This window comes from Canis aureus, chromosome 19 (genome assembly GCF_053574225.1).
Source record: "Canis aureus isolate CA01 chromosome 19, VMU_Caureus_v.1.0, whole genome shotgun sequence".
NCBI lineage: Eukaryota > Metazoa > Chordata > Mammalia > Carnivora > Canidae > Canis > Canis aureus.
The window spans coordinates 49,425,169-49,436,826 of record NC_135629.1 but is presented as its reverse complement, the minus strand read 5'-3'; positions in this window follow the sequence as shown (position 1 = coordinate 49,436,826).

The following is an 11,658-nucleotide window of genomic DNA, read 5'->3' as shown; positions in this document are numbered from 1 at the left end:
CTGGGCTGCCCAGGACTGAGCTTTCAAGAAGAGGAAGAAGACCAACGTGGCCAGCCCAGGATGAGAGAAGGAGGTAAGATCGAGAGGCCATCTGGAGCCAGGGTAGAGAGTCTTCTGGACAGGATGACAGAAAGAGAGGAGGTTAGGAGGACACCCCCAATTGGGGCCTGAACAACTCATGGTGGTAGAGCCATACACATACATGGTAGAGCCATGGGACAGCCTCCAAGGTGATCCCCATGATCCCTGACTCTTGGTATCTGCACCCTGTGTAGTCCCTTCCCCATGAGTGTGAGCAGGACCTCAAAACTCACTTCTAACAACAGAATAGGACAAAGGTGATGAGATGTCACTTCCAAGATTAGGTAACTGAAGCTTGAGACTTCCCTCTTGCTCCCACTGTCTGCATGTCCATGTGTCTCTCTCACTCTCTTGCTTGCTCCGATGAAGCTAGCTGTCATGTTGTAAGCCTCCCCATGGAGAGGCCCATGTGGTGAGGGGTTTAGAGACACCCTCTCAACAGCCAGTGAGGAACTAAATCCTGCCAACAACACATGGTTGATCCTGGGAGTGGACCCTTCCCTCCCCAAGCCTTTAGATGATACTGCAGCCCCAGTCAAGAGTTGGATGGCGTCCTATGAGGGACCCCGAAGTAGAGAGCCCAGAAAAGTAAGACCCAATTCCTGACCCACAGAAATGGTTTGCTGTTATTTTAAGCCCCTACATGTGGAGTCATTTGTTACACAGCAACAGATCACTAACACACCAGGTCTGACCAGAGGTCAGGAGGAGAATCAGGAGCTATAGTGTTTGCCATGTTGAAAAAAAAAGTCGTAATAGGTATGTGCCTTGGCTTGGCTTCTTCCAGTTGCAGAGCCTGAGACAAGGATTGAGTGCAGATACTTTATTAGAAAGGGATCGATCTTTTTTTTTTTTTTTTTTTTTTTTTAGAAAGAGATCCTAACGAGTATGAGTGGGGAGGCTGGGAAGCAAGATAGGGAGGTAGGGAGGGGCAGGCAGCAAATACAGTGTTTGAGTTCACTACTGCAGCAGGTACCGGGGCTCAGCCCCCCGAGGATCTCCGAGAGACTGTGTAGGACATGCACCTCCATTATCCCACATGAGGGGGAGGGGAACCAGGGTACTGACCCACCGAAAGTGATGGAGATAAATTCCCAGGATGTCAATTCCCTCCCATTTTGGACCTGCGTCTGCATGCACCGTGGAAAGCCCCCAGGAAAACATCATGGGCTGGGGCTAGAGCAAGGTGAGTGAGGCACACATAGATTTTCCCCTTTGGCCCAGGCTCCAGTACGACTCAGCACGTCACTGAGACTGACCCCACCTTTGTTTAAAATCTTTCTATTTTATTTACCATGATTATTTTGCATTAATGTTGATGATTTCAAACATCACATTGGAACAGCATTCGCCTTGAATACTGAGTTCTTTGGCACCCCTTTAAGTTTTGCTTTCCGAGGTGCTTCTCTTCCCACCCTCGGTCCAGCCCTGGGGTTCACAGGGGGGACTCAGATGCCGGCTGCCACATCAGAGTCAGGGTAGGCTCAGTTCCACTGCAGTAACAAGTGAGCCCCAAATCTTAGGGACTTAACACATCAGGGATCTCATTTCTCACTCAGCCATTGCCTGATGCTCCCCAGGTCGCCGTAGAAGGAAAAGAGATCCCACCGCAGCTGGCCTCAGCAGCCCTTAAAGCTTCTGCTTAGAAGGGACTTGGGTCACGGCTGCTCACATTTTATTGAGCAAAGCAAGTCACGTGGCCGCACAAGAGGGTGGGACAGTGATTTCCACCCTCTCGCACCTGGAAGGACCTGGTAGCACCTGGGTTGAGGCTGAGGGGGAAGCTGGGTGTCCAGGGCTAGACGGGGAGGACCAGGTAGGGATGTGCAAGGTGTCAAGGTATGATTGGTACTGACTCCCTGGAGGTCGGGTCCTGGACTCCTGACCCCTGGCAGGCCCATGGGGGTTGGTGGGTCCAGCTGCAGCCCCCTCTTAATGTCTCACCCTGGACTTAATTTTATTTTTTAAAGGTTCTATTTATTTATTAATGAGAGACTCAGAGAGAGGCAGAGACATAGGCAGAGGGAGAAGCAGGCTCCATGCAGGGAGCCTGATGTGGAACTCAATTCCAGAAATCTGGGATCATGCCCTGAGCCAAAGGCAGATGCTCAACCGCTGAGCCACCCAGGCATCCTGGACTTTATTTTTTTTTTAATTAAAAAAAAAAAGATTTGGGGATGCCTGGGTGGCTCAGCGGTTGAGCGTCTGCCTTTGGCTCCGGGCGTGATCCTGGGGTTCCAGGATCTTTTAAAATCTTTTTTAAAAAGATTTCATTTATTAATTTGAGAGAGGGAGGGAGGGAAAGCACGAGTGTGGGGAGGGGTAGGAGGAGAGGGAGAGAGAATCCTCAAAGTGACTCTACACTTAGCCAGGGGAGCCCCACGTGAGGCTCGATCCCAGGACCCTGAGATCATGACCTGAGCCAAAATCAAGAGTCAGGTGCTCCACCAACTGAGCCACCCAGGTGCCCCAGGACTTTAGTTTTTTAAATGTGCCAAAAATACACAAAACCCAAAATTTACCCTTCCAACCACTTTTAATTGTCCAATTCCAGGGCATGAGGCACATTCACACTGTCATGCAGCCATCCCCACCCTCCACCTCCAGGACTTCCCCAGCTGAAGCTCTGTCCCCATGAAACACGGACTCCCCACATTTCTACCTTCTGTCTCTATGGATTCGGCCAACTTAGGGACCTCCTATAAATAGAATCATCTAGTTTGTTTTTTGTGACTGGTGTATTTCACCCAGCATATTATCTTCTGCATGCCTTCAAATTGGAGCCCGGGTCAGAATTTCCTTCCTTCCCTTTTTTTTTTTTTTCAAAAACTTTAAGTGTCAAAAAACATATCTCCTAAAACTTACCATCTTCACCATTTTTACACGTCCTGTTCGTTCAGGAGCCTTAAGTACATTCACGCTGTTGTGAAAGCAGCCTCCAGGACTTTTTCATCTTGCAAAGCTGAAACTCGCTACCCACTCAACAACAAGTCCCATCGACCCCCTCCCCGGGGCCCGGCAGTCACCTTTCTCCTTTCTGTTTCTGTGAACATGACTAATTGCATTACCTCATATACGTCAAGTCAGGCAGCATTTGTCTTTCTGTGACCGGCTTTTTCGCAGGCAGATGATGTCCTCCAGGTTCATCCATGTTACAGCACGTCTCAGGGTTTCCTTCCTTTTTAAGACTGAATAATATTCCATTGTGTGAATCCACCACGTTTTGTTTACTCATTCGTCCACCGATAGACACGTGGGTTACTTCTAGTTTGTGGCTCTTGCGAATAATGCTGCTATGAACCCGGGTGTACAAACATCTCTTTGAGACCTTCCTTTCACATCTTTCAGGTATAGATTCCCAGAAGACAAATTCCTGGATCATAGGCTGTAAATTTGTTTAACTTTTTAGCCAGACTGTTTTCCACAGCAGCTGCACACTTTTACATTCCCAGGAACATTGCGCAAAGACTCCGATTTCTCCACATCCCAGCCAACACTTGATTTTTTTTAAAGATTTTATTTATTTATTCATGAGAGAGAGAGAGACATAGGCAGTGGGAGAAGCAGGCTCCTCGAGGGGACCCCAATGTAGGACTCGATCCCAGGACCCCAGGATCACGCCCTGAGCCAAAGGCAGAGGCTCAACCACTGAGCCACCCAAGCTTCTCATTTTTTTTTTCACAGTAGTCATTTGTTATACTACAGATAGTATCTTGCTGGGGTTGGTTTTTATTCACATTTTCCTGTTTGTTGGTGATGTTGAGCATCTTTTGCTGTGCTCATTGCCCATTTGTCTGGGGGATTTTAATGACTCTGTTTCACGGAAACCTCAAGATGTGGGTGCCAGTCTCCTCACCAAAGTCAGTGCTGCCTGGCCTGGTAGGCAATTGAGCAGCCTGCAGGGTCCCCCAGCGCTGACTCCTTGAACCTGCACCGTTCAGAGGCAGGTGCCGCTGAACTTCGTCACTCAACAAGACCCATACCAGGGGCCAGGGAAAACCCCAGTGACACCCTTGCCCTAAGATCCAGGGTGCTGATGTGAAATGTTCTCAGAAAAGTCCCTCCTCAGACCACTCAGAAGAAAATGATGCTGTCTCTCCAGAGGGGCCCTCTCGTCCTGGCTCCCAGGAGCACCACTGAGGACACTTTTGGCCAAGGTGGCTTCTCACCCACATGTGGAACCCAGGTGAGCCAACCTGTCCTCATCTCCTGCACCAGAGACTTGATTGGTGGCTCATAAACATCATCCATCCGTTCCTCTCTCCATGGACCACAGATTTTTCCTCCAATCAACTTGCTTTTCCTTTTCTTTTAATTCTTTTTTTTTTTTAAGATTTTATATATTCATTCATGAGAGACACAGAGAGAGAGGAAGGCAGAGACACAGGCAGAGGGAAGAGCAGGCTCCATGCAGGGAGCCCGATGTGGGACCCGATCCCAGGATTTCAGGATCACGCCCTGGGCTGAAGGGAGGCGCTCAACCACTGAGCCACACAGAGATCCCTTTTCTTTTAATTCTTTTTTTTTTTTTTTAAGATTTATTTATTTATTCATTCAGAGAGAGTGAAGAGAGAGGCAGAGACACAGGCAGAAGGAGAAGCAGGCTCCATGCAGGAAGCCCGCTGTGGGACCCGATTCCAGGTCTCCAGGATCACACCCCAGGCTGCAGGCGGCGCTAAACTGCTGCGCCACTGGGGCTGCCCCCTTTTCTTTTAATTCTTAAATGAATTTATTTTGAAAGGAATCTTTATGCTGCTGCCACAAAAGGAGACCTGAGACATCCCTAGAAAGAAGCAGAAAAAAAGACCTGGATTGGTAGGGGCGGAGGTGGGTGATTAAATCCGATAAATGATGCTGCCAAGACGAGGGTGGGGACAGGGAGGCCCTGGGGGCAAAATTGAGGGAGTCGCTCACTCTCAGGGCTATGTCTGCACCTCCAGGAACCTGGGAGCAGAGAGAGAAAGAGAGAGAGAGGTCGGGAGGGAGAAAGGAAGAAAATGACAAAAAGTTGGGGGCGCCTGGGTGGCTCAGTCCGTTGCGTATCCGACTCTTGATTTCAGCTCAGGTCATGAGATCTCAGGGTCTCAGGGTCATGAAATCAAGCCCCGTATCAGGCTCTGCACTGGCATGGAGCCTGCTTAAGGTTCGTTCTCTCCGTCTGCCCTTCCTTCTCTCTCAAAAAAAAAAAAAAAAAAAAAAAATTACGGGGGAAACCCGGGTGGCTCAGCGGTTTAGCACCACCTTCGGCCCAGGGCGTGATCCTGGAGACCCGGGATCGAGTCCCACGTCGGGCTCCCTGCATGGAGCCTGCTTCTCCCTCTGCCTGGGTCTACCTCTCTCTCTGTGTCTCTCATGAATGAATAAATAAAATATTTTTAATAAATAAATTTTTAAAAAGGCAAAAAGGAAAATAAATGTATAAAGAAAGAGGTTACCGAGATGTTTAAAGGTGTCAAAGACACAGCCGTGATAAACACAGATTTGGACACCCATCTGTGCAACCGTCGCTCAGCAGGCGCTGTTGGAGGTAAAGGTGACACAGCCACGGCCACAGCAGGTTGGACAGTGAACGATGGAAACAAGTGGCAGGTCTGGGTCCCCCAGGTGCTCCACAGAGGCCATCGGAGAGGAGGGGAGGAGAGAGAAGCCACGAGGGGTTGACAGTACTGTTGAAGCTGCAAGCGTCTTGCTAAGTATTAAGTATTTTGAATATCGCCTCCTCTGGCTTCATCGCCTGCTGCACACAATCTCACCCCACAGTGTCCCCAGCCTTTCCTCCCTCCTGTCTCCCCCCTCACTCCCTGGGCTTGAGCCACGCAGGCATCCTTGCTATTCCACACCAGGCACACTCCAGCCTCAGGGACTTTGCACAGGCTGTTCCCTCTGCCTGGAAGGCTCTTACCCAGGTAGCTTCATGGCTCCTCTTTCCTCACCTCCTTCAGGTCTTTCGTCAAATGTCACCTTCTTGGTGGGGCCTTCCCCCAACTGCCCTGTTTAGTTTGGCGACCCACAACACCCCCTCCTTCGTTGGCCTGCCTAATTTTCCGTTCCTAACGTCTTCCACAGTATGCTTCTCTATCACATTCATGGGTTCCCCGGGGACTGGACATCAGCTCCAAAGGGCAGAGGTTTAGGCCTGGTGTGTTCACACCTGCACCCCCAGTTCCTGTCAAGGCGTATTTGTTGAGTGAATGCATGACCATCAGATCTGTAAAAGGAGGAGGGTGATGCCTGCTTCCTCTCAGGGCAGGGGCAGGATGCATTGAGGGGTGGCCTGAGAGCCACAAAGGAGAGGCTGTGCCAGGAGAGATGGCCAGGGTGAGGGTGGGGGACACTGCTGTGACCTGCTTAGAATTTTTTTTTAATATACATTTAGGTGAAACTCACATGCCATAAAATTAACCATCCAAGAGTGAACAATCCAGTGGCATTTGGCTCATTCACAGAGCAGTGCAACCAGCCCCTCCGTCCACGTCGTAGGATGTATTAGAACTTCCTTTCCTGTGGCTAATAGGCCATCGCATGCATGTGCCACATTTCGTTGATTCATTCACCCACTGGTGGATGCTTGGGTTGTTTCCCCCAATTTGTTGGAGTCCCTGCCCTCAGCTCTTTCGGACATCTACCTAAGAGTGGAACCCTAGGTCTCGGGGTTCCTCTGTTTAACATTTTGGGGAATGGCCAAACCATCCTCTAGTTGGATGAAGGGAGACCCGATCTGATAGAGTGCTGGGGTGGGGGGGTTATTCTTTCTGAAGCCCCTGGATCCCCAAATACATCACTTCTTTCTGGGACTGGTCATGACATCAGCACCAGCACCGTGGCCCAGGACCCCAGGAACCAGTGACGTAGGGAGCCCCGGTGGGGACACCAAGGCACAGGGAGACGTTGATGTGGGCCGTCAGCCGAACCCTCTGCCTTCCCCCACGGGGCCCACCTTCACTGGGCATTGTCAGCCTGTAGCCCTCCACTCCCAGAAGCCCTTGTGGAATGGGGAAGAGGCTGAGAGGTCCCTGAGGAAGAGGCGGAAGTGCCCCCCGAGTGTCACCCGAGTGTCACCCAGCCTTCCCAGCTGGGACTGCAGGGCTTCCTGTTGGCGGCTGCTGGTTCCCACCCACACCACCCACTGCCACCCCCCTCCGCTCCCTGTCCCCACGTGGGCCTCCCCAGTACTGTTTTTCGTTTCTCTTCGCTTCCTTTAAGTGTTTCTCGTTAAAGCCTTCAAACATTTAAAAATTTCCAAAACATATTTATAAGGGCTCAGGTTTCCAGAGTCAATGAAAAGAGAATGGTCGTGACCGTCGCTCTATCCATGACCCGCGTAAAACTATTCATTAATTTTTTGGGGGGGGTGTTCCATAGAGGCACACGCACGACCTGCTCCCCACACCCCCCACTGTGAGCTAGGACGGGACCCTGCTCTCCCTCCAGCACCCAGGCTTCTGTTTCTTATTCTCTCCCCCACTGGTTTTTAAAAAGTGTTCTTATATGTTTTATGCTCAAACCTTTTCTTGTTTCATTTTCTCTGTATGTGACCTTTGGGATGAGGGTGGCTTTGTGTGGGGCTTCCGGCACTTCTTTTTTCCTCAGGATTCTACTACCCTCAGATCACCACGTCATACTCTTTAAGCACATCACGATGTATTGGTCAATTATGCCTCAGAGAGCTGGGGAAAAAATTCTACTGTGACACCTGTCAAATAAATTAAGAGTTTTGCACTTCACAAAAAAAAAAAAAAAAAGAGTTTTGCACTTCACTCTTTTTTTAAGAGATTTTAGGGGTGTCCGGGTGGCTCAATCAGTTAGGTGTCTGCCTTAGGCTCAGGTCATGGTCCCAGGGCTCTGGGATCGAGCCCCGCATCTGGCTTCTTGCTTGGTAGGGAGCCTGCTTCTCCCTCTCCCTCTGCCTGCTGCTCCCCCTGCTTGTGCTCTCTCTTTGTCAAATAAATAATAAAATCTGGAAAAAAAATCTTATTTTTAGGGGCACCTGGGTGGCTCAGTCAGTTCAGTGTCTAACTCTTAATCTCAGCTCTGGTCTTAAATGGTTTTTTTTTTTAATTTTTATTTATTTATGATAGTCACAGAGAGAGAGAGAGAGAGAGAGAGAGAGAGAGGCAGAGACACAGGCAGAGGGAGAAGCAGGCTCCATGCACTGGGAGCCCGATGTGGGATTCGATCCTGGGTCTCCAGGATGGCGCCCTGGGCCAATGGCAGGCACTAAACCGCTGCGCCACCCAGGGATCCCTTTTTTCAAATTTTTTTTTTTTTTTTTTTTTTTTTCAGCTCTGGTCTTGATCTCAGTTTCCCTGAGTTCAAGCCCCATGTTGGCCTCCATGCTGGGCATAGAGCCTACTAAAAAAAAAATTTTTTTTAATTAAAAAAATATTTTATTTTTAAGGAATCTCTACACCTAATGTGGAGCTCAGACCCATAATCCTGAGATCAAGAGTTGCATGCTCCACCAGCTGAGCGGGCCAGGAACCCCTCAAGTTTTTTTGTTTGTTTTTAATTTTTTCATGAGAAACAGAGAGAGAGAGAGAGAGGCAGAGACACAAGCAGAGGGAGAAGCAGACCCCATGCAGGGAGCCCGACGTGGGGCTCGATCCTGGGTCTCCAGGATCACGCCCTGAGCTGGTAAGGCAGACACTTAACCTCTGAGCCACTCAGGCGTCCCTACCCTCAAGTTTTTAAAATAAGAAAGAAGCCTGTTCCCAAGAGCCCACCCATCTGGTGGCACACCCCTGGGGTTCTCTTTCACTGGCTGTATGATTGAGTCCATTGCTGAGAAAGCACTAAGCTCCCATTAAAGTCTCAATGGCCATCATGTTAAGGTGCTGCTTTAAAGAATCATTGACATCACCGGTTTTAAGCAACTTGTCCCCTGCGTCCCCATTACTTCCCCAAATCTTAGCAACTGCTGGGAAGGGGTGAAGCTGGGTACACTCTGGGGTCCAGCTGCCCTTAAGAAGCCCGCTGGGCTCCAGGGCCACCCTGGACCCCGGCTGGCTGGGCAGCTGCTTATAAACCAGCTATTTATAGCTCCACCCCTACCCTCAGCCATGTCACGGCCCCCTCCCACCTGCCACCAGTGAGATCAGCACTGATGGGGAAGGGGAAGTAGGTTGCTAAGAGAGCTGGGGTTTGTTTGGGGTTCAGGGTTGCTCCCGCAACTTCCTGGAGGCCTTTATTTCCTAGAAGCTGAGAGAACACTGTGGTGACAGCTCAGCCCACTTTCCCTACCCTCATGGGTCTTGAGGTGAGAGAAATGGAGGAATGGGACACTGGGACACCAGGCACAAATGCATGTCCTCCTCCTGGGCCTGGAACGTGCCCCCACCCCTTTCAGGCAGTTTCCCTGTGCTGTGGCTGTGGGGTACTCTGGCATAGCTCTGCATCCCCCCATTCGTGCAGACACACTGTCCCCCATGAGTCCTCACAGCCTCAGGCCCAGAAGACCAAGAGGCCCAAGCAGTCTTGAGGGCCCAGGCCAGGGAGGCACACGTGCAGAGCCCTCCACTCCCACTCCGCCCCAGGGCCGAGGCCCCAAATAGCTTGGTGTCTATATTTAGAAGTTTGCTCAGCAGTGCCAGGGAACTATAAATATGGCCCAGCTCAGCGCTGCCTCCTAACTCCCCAGGCTGGGCTGGGCAGTGTGGGTGGTGGGGGTTAGGAGGATGCCAGCTGGGGTTAGCCAGGGCTCTGCCTCAGGAGCCCCCAGTCAGGTGGATGTGGGAGGGGGGCCCTTGGGGGAATCCAGGTGTCCAGCCTGCAGGAGGAGACAAAGAGCCCATTGTCAGGTCTGTCCTGGGTCGGGGGGTCAGGGTTGGCCCGCGACCTCCCACTTCTTTCCCTGGCTTCCTGGGGCTTCCTGGCTTGGGGACAGCTGTCTGGCCTCACAATAGCTGTGCCGCCCTCCTGGAGCCTGCAGCTGGGCTCATCCGCGTGGGGGCTGGCCCAGCCCCTTCCTCTGCCATTGTCTCCCAGGCAGGGGGCTTCCTGTCACCCCCCTCCACCCAGAGACCCCATCTGACCCCCTACCTCAGCATGGACTTGGATGGGTGCTGGGCAGAAGCAGGTGGCACAAGACGCCTGGAGGTAGGACACTGGGGTCCCCTCGTCTCCCCCCACCCCCTCCCCCACCACTGTAGCTAAGAGAAGGGATGTGTCTAAGAACCACAGTTATTGTTCACTGAGCCTCCGCTCCTAGCTACGCCCCTGCGATTTGTGCTCTCCCTATGGCCCTCACCCGTGCTTGGCGAGGTTCCAGCCATTTCACAGTTGAAACTGAGACCCAGGGGCATCACCTGCCCAAGACCACACGGTCCCAAAGGGGAAGAGATGGGGTTTTCCCAGGACCTCTGATCTGAGGTGGGGGCGCCCTGTGACTGTCCAAGTCACTTCAGTGCTCTGAGTCTGTCAAACGGAAATCACGGCACTTGGCCTTCCAGGGCTGTTGGGAAGATAAGTGAGTTCAATCCCTGTGGGGTGCCAGGTATCTTCCACCAGGTTGATGTGTTCCTGTTGTAGCTACAATGATCAAAATACATAATATAATGCCATACAGTACAATATGAATAGTATTATTATTGTTGTTGTTATTGGTTGAATAATCCTGGCTTAGCCACTTCCTAGCTGAGGAACCTCGAGCCAGTGGCCCAGCCTTCCAGGTGCCCAGTTTCCCATCTGACCCATCCTGTCCCTGCCTCCCTGTTGTGGAAGAGGTCACAAGATTGTCCTGGGGCTGCCAAATAGGTCAGCAGGGCTGGAACTTTAGGGCAGAGGGAAGGAGGAGGGACAATGTGACAGCCCAGCAAGGGCCAGATCAGGAAGCCTGAAGGGGGTTTCCTTCAGTGGGGGGTAGTGACAGGGGCGTGGGGGGTGGGGACTATGAAGCATGGAGCCCTACTGGGTGCATGCAGGCTGTGTGCCAGCACTGCCGAGACACGAATGGACCTCGTCCAGCTCCCTCTGGAGCTGCCAGTCTCCTGGGGGTGGGGGCAGCCGGCAAACAGGGTAAGTAGCTATATTCCATCATGAGGGGTGGCGAGGTGCTAGAGAGAATCAAGAACCGAGAAGATTGGGAGGAGCTGGGGTGCTGAGGATGGGAGGGGATTACATTTAGATTTGACGGGTGGATCAGGAAATTGAACCAAAACATGAAGGGGAGGAGGAAGGGAACCATGAGGTTATCTGGGGTAAGAATGTTCCAGGCAGGGGCAGCAGCTTGTGCAAAAGCCCTGAGGTCAGACTGTGCCTGTGTTTTCCACAAGGAAAACTGCAGCCAAGTGAGCAAGGGGAAGAACAGGAGCAGGTGAGAGCAGGGTGGTGACACAGCAGACCGCACGGGGCCTTCTGTGCTGCGGGGAGGACTTGGGGTCTTACCAGTGAGGTGGGAGCCATGGAGGGCTCTTGAGCAGAGGAGGGGTGCGACCCGACTCAGGCATTCCCACGTGCCCTTGGGCCACTGGGAGGGGAACAGAACACCAAGGCCGGAGATGACAGATCTTTTTTTTTTTTTTTTTTTTCCGGAGATGACAGATCTAAACCAAGGCGGGAGGGCTGAGGAGAAGGAGAGGT